The sequence below is a fragment of the Elgaria multicarinata genome, chromosome 19, assembly GCF_023053635.1.
Source record: "Elgaria multicarinata webbii isolate HBS135686 ecotype San Diego chromosome 19, rElgMul1.1.pri, whole genome shotgun sequence".
Classification (NCBI taxonomy): domain Eukaryota; kingdom Metazoa; phylum Chordata; class Lepidosauria; order Squamata; family Anguidae; genus Elgaria; species Elgaria multicarinata.
Genome location: NC_086189.1, coordinates 7262773 through 7268772, shown reverse-complemented (window position 1 = coordinate 7268772; position 6000 = coordinate 7262773).

Genomic DNA, 6000 nt, shown 5'->3' with positions numbered 1-6000 from the left:
ATAAGAAGAGCCCTGATGCTGGATCTGACTGAGGGTCCATCTCGTCCAGCACTCTGTTCACACAGTAGCCGACCAGCCATCGACCAGGGATGAACAAGCAGGACACGCTGCAACGGCACCCTCCTGCCCATGTTCCCCAGCAACCGGTGCACATAGACTTACTGCCTCTGATACTGGAGGCAGCACATAACCATCAGGGCTAGTAGCCCTTGATAGCCTTCTCTTCCAGGAATTTATGCTATCCAAATTGGTTTGCATCACTACCTCTTGTGGTAGTGAATTCCATAATTTAACTGTATCCTGTGTGAAGAAAGACATCCTTTGATCTGTCATGAATCTCCCATCAATCAGCTTCATGGGAGGACCCCGTTGGGTTCTAGCGTTTTGAGAGAGGGAGAAAAATGTCTCCCTACCCACATTCTCCACACCAGGCATAGTTTTGTACACTTCTATCATGTCTCCCCTTAGCCTCCTTTTTTCCAAGCTGAAAAATCCCAACTGTTGTAACCTTCCCTCCTAGGGGAGATCATAGGATCATAGAATAGCAGAGTTGGAAGGGGCCTACAAGGCCATCGAGTCCAACACCCTGCTCAATGCAGGAATCCACCCTAAAGCATCCCTGACAGATGCTTGTCCAGCTGCCTCTTGCTCCAGCCCCTTAATCATTTTAGTTGCCCTTTTCTGCACTTTTTCCAGCTCTACAATATCCTTTTTTTAGATGTGGTGACTAGAACTATACACAGTGTTCTAAGTGGGGTCGCACCATAGATTTGTATCAAGGCAGTATGATACTGGCAGTTTACTTGCCAGTTCCTTTCCTAATCATGCCTAACATGGAGTTTGTCCTTTTCAGCTCAGATCCCATCAGGTTATACGTGAAGTTGGGATTTCTTTTGCCCCGACGGGCACCACTATACACTTGCTGACATTGAACCGCACCTGCCATTCGGACGCCCGCTCTCCGAGCCTGCAGAGCTCCTTTGGGAGCTCATCACAATCCCTTTTTGTAAACCGCCCAGAGAGCTTCGGCTGTGGGGCAGTATATAAATGACTGAGGCTCATGATCCAGATGGACTGATCCAGCAGGGCTCCTCTGATATTCCTCAACCCACAAGGGTTAGCCCTTCAGATGATAGGTCATGAACCCAGGTAGATGACATCCAGAGGGGCTGTGGTTCAGTGGTCGGGCCCCTGCTTTGCACGCTGAAGGTTCCAGGTTCTAATCCTGGCGTTTCCAGTTGGGCAGAAAAATCTCCCTAAAGCCCTGGAGAGGCACTGCCAGTCCATGCTGACAATCCTGGCCTCGAGGGAACAACAGTCTGACTCACGGTACAGCAGCGTCCTCTGCTGCTATTTAATCCAGCCCTTTATTACCTTGGGGACTGGAATCTTAGCTTTTTCCTAGATGAAGGACAATAGATCAGTCATAGAGCACATGCCTGCCACGGAGAAAGTCGCATGTCCAAACTCTGGCACCCCTAGGTAGAGCTGGGAATGATGTTTTGGCCTACAACTCCCATGATCCTTCACAGCTGGGGCTGATGGGAGTTGTAGGCCAAAACATCTGGAGGGCCATCACTTGCACACCCCTGGTGTCGACGGTACTGAGGCCACGGGTTGAGTTGGGGCAAGGCCACTTTTTATCTAGGAGGCTCTTCCTACGCAGGCTGTGCATTTTCATAGACTGAAAGCGGTTCCCATTTCGCAGGGGCGAATCCCAGCAGGTTTGTGTGGCAAGAGCTCAAGGCTATATTGCCATGAAGTTTTAAAAAGAAAAAGTGAAAGAAAGGAAAAAAGCCTTCCTCTTTCAAAGATGGCTCGTGGCTGCCCCTCAGTGGTCCAGGATGGATTTGCAACATTTCTGCACTTCCTCGCCGCACAGCCTTCTTCCAACCAGAGGTGTTGGACTGCAACTCCCAGAATCCCCCAGCCAGCGGATGAGGCATTCTGGGAGTCGCAGTCCAACACCTCTGGAATTCTACCCTTGCAATCCAAGCTCATCTCATCTTTTTTTTTAGCCATGCCTCTTAATTTTACTATTATGGCATTTCTATCCCAGCCTTCCCCCAGCCCTCTCGCAAGGAATCCAAGGCGGCTTACATGATCTTCCTCTTTCTCTCCATGTCATCCTCACAACAACCCTGTGTGGTAGGGTAAGCTAAGGTTCATTGACTGGCCTAAACGCATCCTGTGAGTTTCATGGCCCACTGGGGATTAGAACCCGAGTCCCCTGTCCCTATCCAACGCTCTAACCACTACACCTTTCCTATATTTGCTTCCTGTGTTCAGATTACAAGTTCATCCTGCTTTCTTACCCCCACCCCCAATACTCTGTGCGATTAGTGTAGAGACAATGCAAACCATGGGTCGCACTTCCCGGCTGCTCCCTTACTGGTTTTTCGTGCATATTACTGAGTGCCCACACCCCCATGTCAGTTTCACCCCCTGCGCCCTGTCCTTGCTTTCTTCTTCTGTTTCAGAGTCCTTCCCCGAAAAAGATTTCATTGCCACCTCCGGTCAGGTTTGCAAGACTCTGCTGAACCTGTTCCTCCCAGTCCTTTCGAGGTGCAACCCATCCCCTGCCAGGTGTCCTTCTACAAAATACGCAGTGATGCATTCTGCAATGAATCCAATAACGAAATAACAGTAAATAAAACAAAACAGCTATTGCAGAGCTGGGAAAGATGCAGAAAAGGGCAACTAAAATGACCCAGGGGCTGGAGCGATTCCCCTAGGAGTAGGGCAGCCCTCTATTTGAAGGTGTCCCCTTTTTGATGGACCATCCAGTAGGGTGACCCTATGAAAAGGAGGACCGGGCTCCTGTATCTTTAACAGTTGTATTGAAAAGGGAATTTCGGCAGGTGTTATTTGTAGGCATGCAGCACCCGGTGAAATTCTCTCTTCATTGCAACAGTTAAAGCTTCAGGAGCCCTGCCTAGAGTGACAAGATACAAAAGAGGGCAGGGCTCCTGCAGCTTTAACTGTTGTGATGAAGAGAGAATTTCACCAGGTGCTGCATGCCTACAAATGACACCTGCCGAAATCTCCTTTTCATCACAACTGTTAAAGATACAGGAGCCCGGTCCTCTTTTCCATAGGGTCACCCTACCATCCAGGCCAAAGCCTGTTTAAAGATAATAATAAAAACCTAAGAAGGGGTGACAAGGTTTGCTCAGCCACAGTGAGCATCCCCATAGCTAAACTGTGCAAACACGCAGGTGACCCGGGTCACGGTCCTCCCCGTGATGCCGAGATGTATTGTATTTCTATTGAAATGATGGCCATTGTTTCTAAATTTGCATCCATACATATCAATGAGTGCATGCAAATGTTATGCGCATCATCATCTCCCTCTTTTTTTGGGGGGGTGCCCCTGCGCCGCCACCCTGCGATGAGGAAGGATCATGTTTGGGGCTTTGAGGCTTAGAAAGAAGGCATACAAAGAGGAGACATGATGGAGGCATTCAGAATTAGGCCCGGGGTGGAGAAGGTGGAGAGGGAGACTTCCCCCCCTCTCTTATCATGCAAGAACCCAACAGGGCCATGCCATGGAGCTGATCAGGGGGAGTTTCAGGATCAGTGCCAGCTCCAGGTTTGGTTTTCGGGGGGGGGGCTTGGGCAGGACACCCTCCATGGGCCCCCTCCCTCAGGGACTCTACCTTCTCACCACCATGGTCACCAGCTGCTCCTTCTCCTCCTCTTTCTCCTCCTGGCTTGCTTGAGAGGCAGGGGGCATGGAGGGAGGCCATGGCATCTCCTGCTCCACCTTCTCACCACGCCCATTGTCTGTGCTGGAGCAAGAGGCAGGTGAACGGGCAGGTTCACCTATACCACAGTGCCACCTAGAGGCTATGTAACTGCAAAGCAGAAAAGGAAACATTCCTGGTCTAGCGCTCAGAACTCAATCCTGCAACAAAACCGAAAATAGATACAGCAGATTAACAACCTTGTGTAAAAAAGCTCGCTGACTTTCCCTGACTTGTAACCGGTCATAACAACTGTTCTATTTTACTGCTTTTGTCGTAAGGTTTTCAAAGTATTTGTGGTTTTGTACTGTTTTTACGTTGGTTTTTTATACTATATTGTATGTGGTTTTTATGAGAACCGCTTGGAGATCCTGGGAGGACCAGCAATGCGGAAGCAGCTTAAATAAGCTCATAATAACAAATACCTGCACCCGCCCAGCCTGGCTCTGGATAGCTTGCCCACCTCAACCGCTCCCTCTCTTTGTTTTGGAACAGAACGTGTTAAGCACGCACAGGGTCGAGAGACGTGAACAAGAGGGCTCCATGCAAATTCTTGGCAAATATACAAAAGGCTTTTCCCGACCTCGTTTGTATAAATGCAGGATAAACAGCGGATAGTTTACTTCATACCAAAGGCTAATAGAATAAACCAAATGGAACATTTTGCAAGCACGACTCGGACAAAAGCCCTGGCAGTTCTCAAAGCACTTTAGAGTCTTCTGTGCATTTCTCCTAGGATTTTCACAGTAGACTTTACAACATCCCTGTAGAGTAGGCCGGTATTATCTTTTCCATTTTGCAATTGCGAGGTAAAGGCTGATGTTGCAGCTAAGAGACTGAGCTACATCAGGCCTCATGACAATATTGCATATTTATCTTTACGGATAAATACATCTCATTGAATTCAATGGGGCTTACGTCTAATTAAATGCCCCTAGGGTTGCAACCACAGTCACATTTTTGATACGAAGGAAGACAAATACAAAAGGCAGCTTCCAAATGTCCGTCACGCCCTTTTCCTCCTCTCATTTCTTCGGCTGGCAGGAAAAGTTTCACCTTGTGAGTTTCCCCTGTCAAAAGCAACGGAGCCCAGCCAAGGGGGGAGAGAGGGAAGGTGGCCATCTGTGCATTCACTAACAAAACCATATATTAACACAAGAGAACACAGAAGCGGGAAATAAACCGGTAAGAAGCGTTTGAACCCAGGAATGTTATCTTTCAGAGACTACGGAGGAAGCGCTAGGCCGAGAGCAACATTTGGAGAGCGGCCTTTGGGAATGTAAACGCCGGGTTTCTTCTGGGCCTGGAACGGGGCGCCGGGATTGCAAAAGCCACGGCAGGCGAGGCCGTCCACGTCTGTAAACATTGCCGGCAGGTCAGGTGGCAGGGCGCACGGCGGCTCAGCTAAGGACAAGAGGAAAAGCGAGGCTTGGGCGGGCCAGCCGAGCCAAAGTGGGAGGCAATGCCAGAATGGACCTGAGGGTTGGGGCCCAGAGATCAGGGCTAAAACTTTTGGCCTTCCCCAACCAGGTGCCCTCCCAATGTGTCACACTAGGGTGACTATATGGAAAGGAGGACCGGGCTCCTGCATCTTTACCAGTTGCATAGAAAAGGGAATTTCAGCAGGTGTCCTTCGTAGGCATGCAGCACCTGGTGAAATTCCCTCTTCATCACAACTGTTAAAGCTGCAGCAGCCCTGCCCTCTGTTGCATCTGGTCACTCTGGGATAGCTCCTGCAGCTTTAACGGTTGTGCTGAAGAGGGAATTTCGCCAGGTGCTGTATGCCTAGAAAGGACACCTGCTGAAATTACCTTTTCTATGCAACTGGTAAAGATACAGGAGCCTTGTCCTCCTTTCCATAGGGTCACCCTATTTACGCTGATGGCCAAACAGCTGTAAAAGGCACAATTCCCATGAGATATTCAACAGGTAGAGCTGCATTCCCAGTTGCTGCACATCTGGTATAAAAAGAGAGATGCCTGTTGAATTTCTGGCTATCATGTTGAATCTCCAACTGCTATGCTGCTTTTAAGGGGAAAGGAGATGTCCTCTTCTTTCCTGTCAACACTAGACAGAGGAGGTTCAGAGTGGACTCTACCTCGCAGCTTTGCCACCGTTTTCCCTTGAGCGACACCCCCACGGCCTGCACAACAGGCAGGAATTCAACCTGTGCGGAGAAAACATGACCTGCAGAATTTCTGTCTCTTATGCAGCTGTTAGAGACAACAAAAGAGAGGGGGGAACTTTGCGATCC